Below are 15,988 nucleotides of genomic sequence, written 5' to 3'. Positions count from 1 at the left end.
TTATAGAGACTGGAGAGATGAAAGAGGACCAACTGTTGCAAACTGGATGGGGCGGGTCCATGTAAAGCAGGCTAAGGAGACCAAGATTCTCCAGTATCCAGTATTTGCGAAGAGTGGAAGGTCAAGCTTCCAACCTTTGTGCTAAGATCTCCTGCTGCTAATGAGTTGACCAAACCACTTCGAGCCCTCAGACCCTATAGCTTTTCATGATGGGGAGGTGAATGCTTTTTGTAAACTGGAACCCTGGCTCAAATGCCTAGGACAGAACTTTTCTTAAAGCAGTCCTGATGCAAATACCCTGAGTGCTGAGTCACGGAGGTATAAGCAGCCTCTAGGGCTGGGTTGACTTGGGTGCTGCAATTGCTGGAGTTTGCAAAGAGTAATGGAAAAGCGGAGAACAATTCTGGAAATCTATTTTACTTACTTAAAGCAGGACACTTATTCACTAAGTGCTGGAGCTTCTACCACCAAAACTGGGGTAAAGGAACCCCCAAAGCCCCAAACATAATGCAGGAACGTTCTAGGGATTGGCCTCTACCTTTGCTATTCAGTGGGTGTCTTGAGGCATAAGTTGATAGAAATGTGTGTGTGCTGTGTGTGACTGGACTATATGTTTGTAATTGTACACATTATTCAAAAAAAAAAAAAGATGCGTTAGATGCTGAAGAAAAGTAAATAAAATCTACAGTGCAGGCTCCACTGGAAATGTGTTATATACAGTTCAGGGGATGATTAAAAATATGGATAGAGATCTCTCTTATGAGAGAAATGCTGCTGAGAATTATATTAGTACAGACGATTAACTTTACATTGTCATTGGCATCCACTTACTAAGACTTACTGAATCAACAAAGGCAATTAGTTGTAATCATCAGGATATTGGAAGAACTGATTGGAAAAACAAACTCGAGAACAATTTTGAGCATTCAGTCCGTTCAAACTAGATCTGTACGTTTTTCAATTTCAGTCAAGCAAATTTGGGTAAGCGAAAGAAGCTACAGTCCCCAGGGGATGTAAGGGTGTGACCGTGGAGGTGGCATTATATTTTAAGTCAAAGGTGCTAAAATGATCCCAAGCAGGGAAAAAGTAAGTGGTAAAGGTCCAGTTTAAAAAGTGTTTTGTTCGAATCAGTCAAGTTCTGTTGGGGAGAAGGAGAAAAGGGAATTGTATGTCTTGTGTTTCAAGAATATATAATGTAGATAGTGTGTTTCCAACAGGAAGAATTTACAAAGTGATAATATTGACTGATAGGCCTGGTGGATAGTCTGATTTCAGTATTGTGTAATGCTTCAGAATAAATATGGATGGAAGGAATGATGAAGTACATGGAGGTAAACACAAAATGGGAGAAAATTTAACATAGGTTTTCTGGAAATGATCACACCTGATTTAGCAATAAAAACATTGTCTAGACAAAGGAAATGCATATTGCATCCATCTGGAATCAGTAAAATTTTTGATCACAGAAATGATTATCTAAACTAGAGGAGGGGGTGACTAGCTGCAAGACTTAGGATTAAGCGTTAGACTGGCGGGAGAGGGTATGTCTTGACACTCTCAGGCTCAAGGGAGCTCATTAGTAATGTTTTTAGTAATGACTTTGGTATGAAAAGTAGGAATATTTGCAGTGATTCTTGCAGATGACAAAGTTAGGAAGCAGTATCAACGCAGAAGAGGACAAGATATCCTACAGCAACAAGCAGATGGCCTTGGTGGCCTGGGGTAAGCGAGGAGATTCGTGTAGGTGTAAAATCACGCCCTTAGGGAGTAGTAACAGTTTCAGCTATTTCCATGAGAGTTTTATTTGGAAATTACTGAAGAGGAGAGAGAGGAAGTTCGTTGATAATCATCTGTTCATCAGCTTTAAGCAGCCACTATGAAAAGAGGAAAAAAACCTCGTTACAGGCTAATCAATCTGTTTTTAGCAGAAACAGGAATGTATTGCAGCTGCAGGGGGAGGCTCTGGTAAGACTTCCGTTTGAAGAATATCCACCTTCCCCCCCCACCTCCCCAATGTGGTCACCCATTTTCTAGAAAACTGAGTTTAAAAAAACAGCTATACAGAATAGTTACTGAAACGATCAGGGGAACGGAGAAATCTTGCAGAATGAGATGAAAGGACTTGGGCTTGCTTAGCGCAGCAAAACAAAGGTGGAGAGGGAACACGATTGCTTTCTATAAATACATCATGAGATGAGACAGCACGAAGGAAAAAGAACTATTTTAACTGTGTTGACACAAAACAAATGGGTATAGGCTAGCCAAGAATAAACTTGGGCTAGAAATTGGAAGAGTGTCTTTGTCAGTGGAGCAGGACTTGGAGCAGTTTTGCAGGGAGAGCGGTGTGCAGTGGCCTCGGGTAGCTTGTGGGTGGGGAGCCAGCCCAGTTTGAGGGAGATATCTGTCGGGGTTTGAAGAGGGTGGGCATATCTTGGTTTGCAGGTGCAGAGGATCCGGCTCCGCAGCATCTGTTTCCAGGAGTGCCGTGACAGTGACTGATTTGTCCTGCAGACACAGGCTCCTCATGGAGCCCCACAGGCAGCCTGGGGCCTGGTAGCGGAGCACACACTCCCTCTCGCCTCTGCTGGGTGATGCACCAGTTATTTGTGTGCTTTTTATTCTTAGGCACTCAACAGCGTGGGAAGAAAGTGACTTTCTGGCATGAGAGGAAGGTCTGCCTGCAGCCATAGGGTGCCACAGCTCGAGAAAACATAGCCTGAAGGGAATGGACCGTCATGGCACAACTTAAGCTCTTGTATTCCAGAAACAGTCTCTCCGGAGTGAAGTAATTGCATTTTTTTTCTTTACTTTGTTCATTCAGAGTCTAGTCCATGGTAAGGTGGAGCACCTTTCCCAGGGATCTGGCCTGTAACGCTTGAAGAGCTTTGAAATGTAATGAGCTCACCTTCCGCTTACTGGAGGACAATCACAAGGTACCACGGTGAGAGCATGAGAGCATGCCTGGAGCAAGCCTCTGGCCATCAGCAGGGTAATAAGGGTCCCTGTGAGAGCAGTTGCCCCTTCGGAAGGTGGCCAGAATTTAGTTTCTTCAAATAGGGAAGGGAGAGTAGTGGAACGGCAGGAAATGGAGAATGGGTCATCTTGAGTTTGGTTTTGGGAACAGTTAAAACCTCAAGGGAGATGAATCAGTTCCCGTAAAAATGTAATTCCATATAAGAATTCTCTCCGCCTGTGTGTTTGTTTCTTCTGAGTAGGTGTAAGGGGGAACACATGACCTTTTATGACAGAATTTGACTATTCTTACTTTAGACTTACCTTGGTTTATGTCAGGAGGAGCAGATATTCATGGTATTCTCTCTAGTATTAGCCATCACCAGAGGTAATGCTATGCAGTGATAAATCACCTGTGATTGTAAAATTGTTTAAAGTGAAGCTAACGGAATGTCTTCAATGCACGCTGAAGCAAGGTATTACAGAATTTGTGTGGTTGATTAGAAACCTGTTGTGTCACGTCCCATTTAGCAAGCGGAAACCTTGTCTTCCTTGACCCTTTCCATCTACCACTAGAAGCTAAATATTTACTGAATGCCATTAATTCTATTTTATTAGCTATTTTCAGAAGTTAACATCTCAGTTCACAGAATTAGGAGAATTTTGAAAAGAAAAAAATCTATAAAGTACCTTACTCACATTAAACTCAAGAGGATCTTGGTGGTTCAGGGCCTTTGTAGGTCTAGGTTCCTGACACTTTTCTGTACCTTTAGAAAGGATTCCCTCTTTGAAAGATCTTCTGCTAATTTATCAATATACTTTGCTTCCCACAACACTAGTAGGGGGAGAGAAAGAGAGAAGGGCTCTTGGTTGTGTGCCGAGCTACCATGGACTGCAGGCATCTTTGATGCAAATGAACTTTTGCTCAGTAGAATAGTGATGAGTTTTCAGAAAAGAACAGGAAATACTTACCATGCATACAGATGGCATAACTATTATCAGCTAACTATTATCAACTGTGTTTCCTCTTTAAAAAAATCTTTAAAGATTTTTGCAAGTCATCATGAAAAAGACCCCTCTCTCTTCAGAAGTTTTAGTAAAGCAAATGAAAAGTCTGTACATTCGAGTTTGGCTTCCATGCTAAGTACGGCTTGGCAGGAAATGTTCTGAAGAGCTGTTGCCCGTTCCCACTGTTGAAAAGCGGTGCACGAAGATTTTGTGGTGAGCAGGCAGTCCTGAACTCAGACCAGCAATTTGGTGATGAATGCTTTGCAGGGTATGTTAACACTTTTTTCATTGCAGTATTTAACTAAAGCTCCTTTGCAAACACAGGAAAATCAGAAAAATTAACAACTAACTCTTACTTTGGTCAGAAAGGAAGTGAGGATGTAAGGTTTTCAAAAATCTCCAGAAGTGTCCAGCCAACTACCTAGCTCCAGCTGGCCAGAGCACTTAGCAAAAATGATGGTCAACATGAGATTTTGCTTTATGAAGTAGAAGTTAAAAAAAAAGAAGAGAAAAACCACAACAAAGCAACCAACCCCTCCCCATATGTGACTTCCTTATGAAGACGTCACCATTTTCCCTTCTGCCCTCAAAAGCAGAGAGGTCAGACCTAAGCAGTATCTGTAGAGGTGTTTTGTCTTCCACGTAGCTAATTTTAAGGAGGTTTAAGAATGACATAAGTAAACATTTGGATTTTAAACTAAGTCCTCCACGGATCAGGTCTGATTAAACCCAGGACTGATTTTAGCCTATTTTTCCTGCTTCCTACCTGAAAAGGAGAAGCATGGCAGGTTATTGTGAAATCGAGTAAATAGAGTGAACATCACACAAATCCTGTATTAAAAAGTGACGTTAACTTGGCCTCTCTGAGCAGATTTACTATAACATGATGCCCTCTCCTGGTGACACAGGCAGCGTGACAGATGGGGACAGGCTGGCTCCTCTCTACACGGTAGGATCAGAAGGCTTTAATAAATAACTGTAGCTGACGCAAGCAACAAATACGCTGGAATTTAATACAAGCAAGAATGGTATATAAATATTTATATTGTAAGGCAGATTTCACAGTCTTCAATAACTTCACACTTTTTCCATGTAATTGCACTGTAGTTTGTTTTTCAAAGATCTAACCCCTTTTTAAGAGGAGTACCAAATACAAAGGTAAGTTGTAGGTAAACAGAGCCCTCATCCTACATTTGAAACACCTTCAAAATAGTTCCCGATAGTACTGATGATCTGAGTATAATTTTGCATAGCAGAGACAAGAATAAAATAACATCTTGCCCTTTATTTCACCACTGCAAAGACTTTGCAGTCAAGAGCTATTGCTTTCCCTAATGTGAAAGTAGGGGTCATAAAGGAAGAAGATTAAAAGTGAGCATATCCTACATAATGGCTTTTATGATGCATCTGACCTTGATCATATCAATGACCTTGGGAGCAGTGTTTTTAGGGGAAAAACAGAAGCTGTTTTGATAAAAGTGATTAGAATGCAGATCTGTGTATTCTGACATCCAGGACTATTGCAGAATATATTATAGTTAGAGGTGAATGAATATGTTTAGGCAGGGAAGGAAAAAAAGAAAAAACTCATAAAATAGCCTAAATCTCAAATCAAGTATATCTGAAGGTTAACCCGTAATGGTTATGAACTTAACAGATCATCAACCCTCCATCACATAGAAGGGACTGGTAAGTATTTAATAGTATTCTATATTTATTGTGCCTTATACGAGGCAAAATCAGAGAAGCAAAATCCAAAATGCCTGGCCTTGAAAGAGCACCAGGAAAATGGTCATAGAAGGAAAAGAGCAACACTGTAATACAGAGCGAATGAATGTCCTCAGTGCACCAGCAAGCACAACATTGTGCGTATCAGGCTGGGACTCACCTGTGATGGAAAGCAAAAACATATAGAATTAAAGGACTATAGAAAAGGTGAACTTCCAAAACAAAATGCTGGGGGATGGAGGGATTGGGATCTGTTAGTCAGAATTAACAGTAATTAAGAGCCAGCAGTTCTCCGGGGGTTATGGCTGGAGCAGTGGGGAAAGACCACTGTTGGCCACTTGCGCTGGGCAAAGCAGGAGGCTGTTTAGGAGAAAATGAACACGTAGTTCAGTGGAAAACATTCAGAGGAAGCAGAAAATGCTTAAACTGTCAGAAGAAAAAGAAAGGAGGACTTTTAAAGAGAGAGAGAAAACCTAGGGGGCACGAAAGAAGGTTGCCCTGGTGACTGTTTTGAGGAGAAGAGGGACAGGAAGAGAAACTGGAGAATATAAACCAAATTGTTCTCATTTTCAGCAAGTCAAAGGGGATTCTGCATAGATGCTAACAGGGCAGTAGATCAGTATTCTGATCAGCTGTATTTAATGCCTGCCTCAGCAGTCAGTGCTTAACGAATATCCAAAAATGCTCCTTCCCTCTTCAGATCAGTTGCAGCTTGGACTCGATGCAGGTATAGGTTTCCTTCAGGCAGCACCGAGAAGCGCGTACTGTGCCCTTATTCCCTCTCTCTGCCTTATTTCACAGCAACCACGTTTATTCTCTAGGCGCAGGTTTGCTTCTCGGAGGGTTAGTCTGAGTCAAATGATCAGTGGATCAGCTAGCGATCCTACTGCCTCTCTCCCTTTCGGCTGTGTGGAAACTCAGTGGCGGGTTGCTCTGCACTTACTGGTGTCACTGTGTGCTAGTAGGACCATTTGGGGTAGGTTGGCTAGAAATATTTTTCTCCTTAAAAGCTGTTCTGCATCCTGTAACTCTTTTCTCAGGTTTTGATGGTTCTTGCTGAGTAGGATCATTAAAAGTAATATATATGGAGAAATAGATCAGCATGCAGAGTAGCAGGGATAATATCTCAGTACTGACTGTGAGACAAGCACCTCGACTCTTGGTGGTCATGTTAACCCATGAAGCATTTCAGACAGAGTGTTCTGGGGGGCTGAAGGTGGTGCAGGAGTCTCTCTGCTGGCACCAGGCCTTGGCTCGCAGCCACAGGAGTTTGGTGGGTGGCAGCTGAAATACAGAGGAGCGCTGGGGACACGGGGCGAGGAAGGGAAGTGGGTGCCAGTCTCCTTCCTCTGGTGGGTCCCACAGCCCTGTGCGGCCAGTGGCCAAGCTCTGCTCTGGCTACTCCGGAGGGCAGCGCTGCAGAGGGGGCTGGCAACCCCAGAGCGAAAGGCAGCGCGAGCGTTGCAGGCACGCGCCACGGTGTGCATGAACCAGCCTGCAAGTATCACGTGCATGTAGGGTTGCGGTGCAGCCTGCTCTTAGTATATTGCTCATCACTGGCACAAAACGCAGCAAATAAATAGACACATAACGTCCATACATGACATTAGCCCAGTATGTCCTAGCATATACTGGGCACCGTTTATTCCACTATAGATAGTCATGCAAGAAGATTATCCCTTTAACTGGAGCCTATTCTTTCCCGACTTCTGTCTCTTTTCTAACACTGTTTATGGGTTTCACGCCAAAGTTTTCAGAGTTATTTTTGCATGCCTGTCGGTGGGTTCCCACTCTCAAATAAAAAGCAGAGTTGTAGCTACCACTTTCCAGGATTTGCGTTCAAGCTGCCTCTCTTTCACGGGTTTAAATTTATTTTTATTCTTTTGGCCAGACTTAACTAACTTTGTTTTTTTTTTTTTTTTCAGTCTGTTATTCAGAAATTAGAAATAGAGGTTTCAGCTAAGTAATCCTTGGAAAGACAAAGGAAAAACTCTTTTTTTTTTTCAGATGATTTAAGTTTTCATCAAAAATCCAACATCCTGAATCCGAGTTTCTGATCAGAGTTGTAGTATTATTTCCTTAGTCCATTTCAGGCACCCCAGGTTTTCATTCCCTCACCTCTATGGGTGTCTCCATATCAAAATACAGACACGCTCACTGCAGCAGCCTGGCAAGAGCCTGCGAACCCTCTCTGTGAGGATACCTTGTCCCTTAGGTTCCTGAACACCAGATGACCCTGGATCCGAAGACAACATTTCCTTACCACTTATTTTAGCTGAAAATTTTCAGTTCTGTCTCTTTCTGAAATTGCCAATTTTTACCCATGGAAGAGAGTTTGTTTCCATTTCTGTCAAAATTATCTATGAAGAAAAATAAAGCAAAAAAAAAAAATCTCTCCTATTAGCAGTACTAAAATATAAATTGAGAGATGTGTGACTTTAATGACTGAAGTTGTCTTCTAACCAACTCTTGACTATGAATTTTAATTACTTCTTTTAAATGTAACTTTATAAATTACTGAAAAGCCAGTGTGTCAATACTTTGTGGGCACAGCATGTTAGGTTTTGGAAAGCCTGTTCAATGTTTACCATCCTAGAGCAATTACCTGTAAAGCAAGTCTTCTCCTGTAGGCTGGTGAAAGACCAAATCACTTCAGTGCAGCAACTTTCTATCAAAATAACGACAAATGTATTTGATGATTGGGTCAGAAGTGCACTTGAGTTGCAGAACTGTAATAACTTTGCTGGCTGTTGAGATGCAGGTTACTCCTGAAGGAAAGGTTATACATTCATTAATCATTTGTGGTATAATGTGAAGAAACCAGGTCACAAGGAGACTGAACGCATTCTAAAAATAATGTAATCTGGTTAGAAAATGAAGAGGTCTGCAAGATGCAAAGTTAGAAAACACTCCAGCTTGACTCTTTCGTCCTTTGAAACTAAAGATCCCAGATCAAATCCTGTCTTGGTCTTTTACGACATAAGAAATGAACAAGTAAAGGCCAGCATCCCACATTGAACTTCTGATGGAGTGAGGGTCGGATACCCAGCCTGCTAATGAAGGGGCGGGAGGCTGTTCCCACCAACTCCACTGGACTTTCTAGGCAACTTGGGATATTTCAAAGCATTTTGTCTGCACTTAAAACGGTTGAAATCTTTCAATTGGCCTCACTTTTCAAGGGTGGCTAATGGCAAAGCATCTGTGTTTCCAAGTCCTTCGTCTATCGGAGAGGATCACTGAGATTGTTATGGAGCTGCAACGTAAAGGTGGAGGGGACCTAATCACTGTCCTCAACTACCTGACGGGTGATTACAGAGGAGGAAGAGTCTAACTCTTCTTGGAAGCACACAGCAAAAAAGCAGGGGGCACAATGAAAGGACAAAGGCACAGTTGGCAGCCAGGGAAATTCATATTAGGTATGAGAAAAACATTCTTCGCAGTGTTTGACGTGTTTCCGAGTGTAGTCTATGCTATGTCACAATTTTCAAACAACTTGAAACTTGGTTTGATTTTTACTAGACTAGTTTGATTTTTACTAGACTAGTTGGGTGTTCCCCACACAGGATTTAGCATAGCTTTTCCCTCTGCTCTGGAGATGAGGAAAAATATTATCAAAAAACCATGGTAGTCGTAGCTCATGCTACTTTGGCTCCACTTTTTTCAAGCCTCTGTAAATTTCTCCTGACTTTTGTTTATGGCTTGTAGGAGGTCCCTGGCCCCACCAGTCAGATATCCACGTTTCTTGTGCAGTCATTACAAAATTAACATCTCCTCATGGTTTCCTTCTGTCATATTAAGCAATAAATGAATAAATACTCAGATACCATTGGACAAGCAGTCCCATACTCATTTTAGGGTGTTCTGCATCCCATATTTGTTAGCGCTTGCTGTCAGAAAAATTCACCCTCCCTTCCTAAGTCCTTTGCCATATGTGCCATCCCTATTTAGCTACCTTAACATTTAACCAAAAAGTTAAATTGTGCTTGGTCTGTTTGTTGCTTTGATGAGCTATTATTTCCTTCATTCTGCTTCCCATAAGTACAGAAAGACTTCCCTGTTACAAGCTACTTCGCCTTCCAAGAACCTCGTCAAAGCTCATCTGTGCTTTAATGGCTGTAAGAAAAAAAAATGCTAATAGCCTGGTTTGTAATCACTGCCACTGAACTACTATAAGCAATATAGTAAAGTAAGTAAATATGCTACTTACTTGTATCTGTGTCCTACAGGGATTGAGTCAAATAGTGAGCTGAGTTTTAAAGACAGGCAAGCAATTAAGGTAAAACAAAAAAACAAACCTGGAAGAGAAATTACTTGCGGAGCTGGAGGTAAGAAGAGCAAGCGTTATTGATGTCTTTCAGGTATGTTTTGAGATTTGCTTCGCAAAGGGAACTGTCTGCTATCTCCTATCGAGGGAAATAAATAAGGGCATTTATTAAAGATATGTTGGTCTGCTTCTGCTTCATCCATGAGGATTTGCTGGGCTTGCAGCTCAGGGATGCTGCGTGCCTCTGAGACAGAGCCACAGCTTTGGGGACCTGCTCTTCCTTCTGTTACCGATTACACGGTGTGCCAAACTGCCAAACCATGTATATCATTTGCTGTTAAACCAGCAAGCCTTTCAACGTCCTGATTGTCAAAACTTGCTGTCTCCAAGCTTTACGCTGTGTAGAAGATAGCTTTGTTCTGCCCCAGGGCACCTTCTACTTCTGCTTTGCCAGGGGCCTGCCGGGAACATTACTAAACAGTTCTTGTAATCGCCTGCAAGGGCAAAGCCAGTGAATCCCAAGAGCAGGGAATCTGAATCATGGTTGGGTGGGTTGGTGGGTTTTTTTTTTTTTTTTTGCTCTCTATTCTTATTCTGTCCAAAGACTGCAAAATACAGAGATCTGTATCGGCTTAACGCTCTTAGAAAAGTAAAAGAACATGAAGGAGGGCAAGGAAAACAAACCCACCCGCGCCGCAGACAGGTTGGGTGTGGTGTGCTCTTACCCGTGAAAGCAGGGATTACAGTGACTCACTGATACATCAACGCCGCGGCTCAGAGAGCCCTTCCAACATTTCTAGCTAGCAAGATCATTTGTTGTAGAGAAATGATTCAGTGACCTTAAGAAGCAGCCAGAGACTCACTCTGGAGACTGCTATCATAGCAGAGAGAACTAATAGATGGGAAACAGCGCAGAATACATCTTTCCTTGGTCTTGCTACTGACCTCAGCACGCACAACTCATTTCAGCTCTCTGAATAGATTTGACAACTTCTATCCTTCCTGAGAGTTTCAAACAGTTTTAGGGTTGGTACTCAGTTACCACTTTGAAATATAAAACATGGCTATGGTGTTTGCTTTTCAATGTGTTTTTTGAGATCCTGCATAACATATGGGTCCAAGAGAGCCATCTGAATTTCATCATTTTTTATTTATAAAGATTTCCACAAAGCACATAAAGAAAATAGCAGAAATAGACATTCTCCTTCCCCCTAAAAAAACCTTATCCTAAGGCAAAACTGGAAAAACATTGGGCATTTAGGTGCAAACTACATTTAGCTTGGGGCAGAAGGAAGCAATTTTACTAGGTAGGGAGTTTAGGTAACTCTCAAATTTTACTATTTCCAATTTCTGTGATTCTGGAACAGTTTTAAACTTTTGCATTCTTGTACTAAATATGAAGGAACATCTCATGAAACAGAGAAGCTAGTAAAACTAAAAGCAAAAAGCTAATGTTTGGGCCCAGGAACATCATGAGGACCTTATAAACTTCTCTTTCAGATTGGTGCTCAGGAACTGCTGCTTCCCATTCTCATCAGATTCAAATGGGAGTTTGCATTTTGCAAAGCAAAGGTGAAATAACTCCTGAATGTGAAATTATGCCAGTGCATCTGCAGCACTGAGGCTCTGTTGAGCCTTCTCTGTGATCTCTGGGGAAGGGGGTGATTTCTCAAGATCCTGAAAGTCAGGCCAAGTCTCCTCCTGTCTGTAGCTCTAGCTAGTACTGAGGACAAAAGGAAAGCAAAGAAACTGAAACCAGCTGACTGCCCCATAGCGTTTTAACCTGAGGTACTTACCAGGCCTGTTTAGCAGAAGGTTCAAAGGTGGTTGAAAGTCATTTTGACTTGGGAAGCTGCCATATAAGTTGTCAAATACAGCAACAGAAAACAGTCCAGAGCAGTGCGTAGGTGCATGTTGCGTATCCTGCACCTGCAGCAAGCTGTTTTTCCTTTTGTCCTGTCTTTTTCTCGAGATTGCTTAAAATGGTAGGTATAATCTTGTTAGTAGATCTTTTCCCCAAATCCAGCAATGTATTTGATTATTTTCCCCAGGGAGATGTTTATTTCCAACTAGATTACTGATTCAACATTGTATTTTTTTCTGGTTGTAGACTTTGCTGAATGCAACTGAAAGGAGAAAAAACTTTCCCCGAATGAGTAACCATTTAAACTTTTGAATTCCAAGCAGTTTAATGCTTCTGCTTTGTTTTCATTGTTATATGACTAATAAATGTTGTAGAGGTTGCTATAGTTATGGCTAGTAAAAGTCCCTCTGCACAAATCCTTTACACACAAATGATTGAGTTGTATGGTTTACAAAAAAATCTCCAGCAAGCTCAGTTGCTGTTCGACAACAGCACTCTCCCCCTCTTGTAAAGATTATTCATTAAAGGCAATCCACAGTTTTCACATGTCCCTGAGAAAAGCTGCAGGACCAGTTCTTAATGTCGATATTGTTCCTTTCTTACTCTTGCTTTTCCCTGTTTTTCTGTGCAAAATCTTCTAGAGATTCTTTTAGTGATGTCACTGCCTCAAAGGACAATACATAGTAAAAATCTTATGATGTGCCCCAAATGTGCACGCTAGCAGCAGAATTAAAAGACATCATCTTTATGCACAAGGGAATTCATAAGAGAATCTCTTGCCTGTACCTATTTAAAACTTAGATATTTAAAATATTTTGTCTTTTACCTGAGAAGGACAAATCAGCAAAATGGAGTGGGCAAACAGCAGCTGTGAATGAAAGCCATCACTTGCAAGTCCAGATGACTAAAACCATAGCCAGTCCGTATGGAAAAGAGAGGGGGCTCACCCAATGAGGAAAGGGCAGCTGGGAGTACGTGCCACACCAGACTACAGAAGAAGTTTTTGAAGAGAGTAAGAAAACTGCTGCCAGTTAGAGGCACTAGGACACCACTGTATTTTAGCTGCTCTTCTGAAGGTGTCACTCCTCACATGGAGGTTTCCGGATCAGCTTGCCTCCTTTGTCAAGGTGAACGCGAGTACTGCACGTGCTGTGAGAAGAGCGGAACAGAGCACCCTGACTTATTCAGCCCCCATGCAGGACTCTTGATGTTCCTCTCAACCCATTCTGGCCTCTTGTCAAGGCCCCTGTGAGTGGCAGCCTTGCCCTCCAGCATGCTGATGCACCCCCCTCGCCCCCCCCCCCCCCGCAATTCGTAGCACCTGTGAACTTGCTGCAGACGTGTTACCTCTCATTGTCCAAGTTGTTAATGAGAGCATTAAAAAGTACCAGTCTTGCTATCAGCCCCTGAGGAACTACCGGAAACTGCTATCCCTTAGACTTTAAATTGCTGTCAACTACTCTTTGAGCCTCTCAATCCAGCCAAATTTCCACCCACCTGGTAGTCCATCCATCCAACCCACACTTCCCCAATTTGGCTATAAGGGTATGACTTATGGGCTTATGTGACTATGTCAGAAGCCTTGCTAAAGCCAAGAGAAACAACCCACACTGCCCTCCCCCCTCTCTGTGAAACCAGTCGTCTCACCACAGATGGCATTCAGATTGGCCAGGAAAACTGTCCCTTGGTAAATCCTGGCTGGCTGTTCTCAGTTGCCTTTGTCTTCTTCATGTGCTAGAAGTGTATGCCAAGGAGACAGAAAAGAGGTTGACTGACCACTCTGTAGTTCCCTACATGGTCCTCCTTGGCATTTGTGAAGATGGGAGTGATGTTTGCCCTTTTCCCATAATCAGGACTCCCCTGTAGTCACTAAAGCCTTTCAGAGATGAGAGAGAGTGGGCTTACAACAAGCCAGCTCTCGCAGCATCCTTGGATGCTGCCCTGCCGGTCTTCATAGACTAGAGCAGGGGTCTAGTTTGTTTAAGTTGTCCTAAGCTTAATCTATTTCTAATATCTTGAGATTTAAATGGAAGTGGAAGGACAAAGTTTCCAGTATCACTGTATACGGTGCCAGCATTAGAGACTGATCTTATCTGTGTGCCCCAATTTGCTAGACACATACGTGTGTTTTCAGCGTCTAGCCCTTGCTGAATGTTTATTACTTTGTTGGCCATCTCAGTCATGAACTTCACACTAACTCTCCCAGCAGGACTTGAGTTTCAGAGACTACCAATATTAGGTGATATTACGTTAGAAAGAACAGGTGATATTTTCAGTGAAAAACACCTCTGTACATTTCTTAGGTATCCTGAAGCACAGCAGACACCTGTGGGAGCCACCTGGCGGGCTGGTCTGTGTCTGCTGCAAAGTATCAGAAGAAGGTCTCTGGCTCCTTCTACTACGTCAGCAGAGCACTGAAACACTCACAGCCTCTACGGTGCTCTGCTACAAACAATAGGAGGCCGTGAACCCTGGCAGCTCGTGAAAGTTATGAGTGCTTTGTTCAAACCGGGATTTGGTTAGAGAAAGTATCTCTGAAGCGATACAGTCAGTTGAGTCATGTTAAAGTAATGAGACCGCATCTATGGTACATGCAAACATACTAGTGTTATTACTGCAGAACAGGCTTGGCATAACAGATTCAAAGAAATGAACTTGTCTCCCTTCAAGGTGTGACTTTTATACCTTTTTCTTATTTTCACAGTATGAGATGTATAATATGAGAGGTACATTTGTGGTTATGTACCCTCAAAAGGGTCCCGCCTATGCTTGTATGTATGTATTTGTATTATATCCCTGCTCTCTTTAGATGCCTACTATTTTCTATTGGTTCGGGCCAAAATCTTATCTCCAACAAACAGCTCAAAAAGTTGGTCGCTGTGTGGGACAAGTCGCAGAGTTTGAAGACAATGTGATTCTGAAGTGTCCTTCAGAGGCACTGCCCTTTGGTCCGTGCAATCCTTAGCTTCCTGCTTAGCAAAACCACCACATGAAGTTGGTGGGATCTCTGACTTCGCTCTTATGTGGGGGGAAGGTGGCTGTGTCAGAGCCCTCACAATTCCTCCCATCTGTCTGTATCTCACAGATGCATTTTTTGGCTCCAGGGAAGCTTTAAATTGCCTAGATTTTTCTGAATTGTTCCACAACAACAATGCTGAAGCACTCTTACATATCGTTACAGGACTGGTGAGAGCTGAAAACATGTTGATGCCCTGGGATGAGCTCCGGCTCTTGTTTCCCAGCACAGGAGTCAAACTTGGAAAGGACTGTGACCCCACTGAGGTAATATTGGTACCATAAACTATGGATATCATATTTTGGCATGACAGTGCTGTCCACATGCCTAATATTTACTCACAGGATATGCCGATTGACTCAGGCACCAGTGTTTTATGCTAAGTTAAGGGAACTGAATGGAAGTCTGTGAGCGTGGCCACTGCCCTTACACTCACCACGTGCACGTTAATCTTCCTTTGGCACAGAGAGCTGCAACAACAGGCACCTTGGTGCTGGGATGCCAAGCAAAGGGCTCTGCCAGTGTGATTTGAAGAGCTCTGTGGGTGCATTTATGGTGTTGAAGACCATCCGAGCCAGGGTTGCTGTAGACTGTGCTGCCATGTGCTGTGATCCCACAGATGGTGCAATCAGTCATTTCAGGGAGATGAATCAGCTGAAGGTTAACCTTGCCAAACTGTGCTTTTACAATCAGTTCAGTCCCACAGGTGGGCAAGTGGAAGAGCCAGAGTGCGCGCCTGAGGCTGGGCAGAGGGGGAGACACCCAGACTTAGCCCATCTTCGGCGTTCATTGGACAGTACTGCAAGTGTCTGGCAGAAACAGAGGAGGCAGAGGGAAGGGTGATGGGAAAGGCATTTCTAGCGTCCCCTTGAAACTACAATTCTTCAGGTAGCTAAGCTGATCTAACAAGGGAGTCCTTGCGGCAGATGAGGCTGGGTTAAGAATTAAATCAGGCTAGAGCAATATCCATCTCTAAAAGAGGCAAGCTAAAGGGAGCTTGAGCCCCCCTCCTTGAGAGAAGCTGATATCTTTGACATGACATGACCGAGAAATAGAAATGGGATTGGCTTCTTCTAGTACAGCATGAGCAGCTTTTAGCTAGTCAAAGTAGAAGCATGGCATAAGGATTGTGTTCAGTATCAAGGTGAACAGATAA

Source organism: Struthio camelus, chromosome 3 (assembly GCF_040807025.1).
Source record: "Struthio camelus isolate bStrCam1 chromosome 3, bStrCam1.hap1, whole genome shotgun sequence".
Classification (NCBI taxonomy): Eukaryota; Metazoa; Chordata; class Aves; order Struthioniformes; family Struthionidae; genus Struthio; species Struthio camelus.
Note: the sequence above shows the minus strand (reverse complement) of the source record.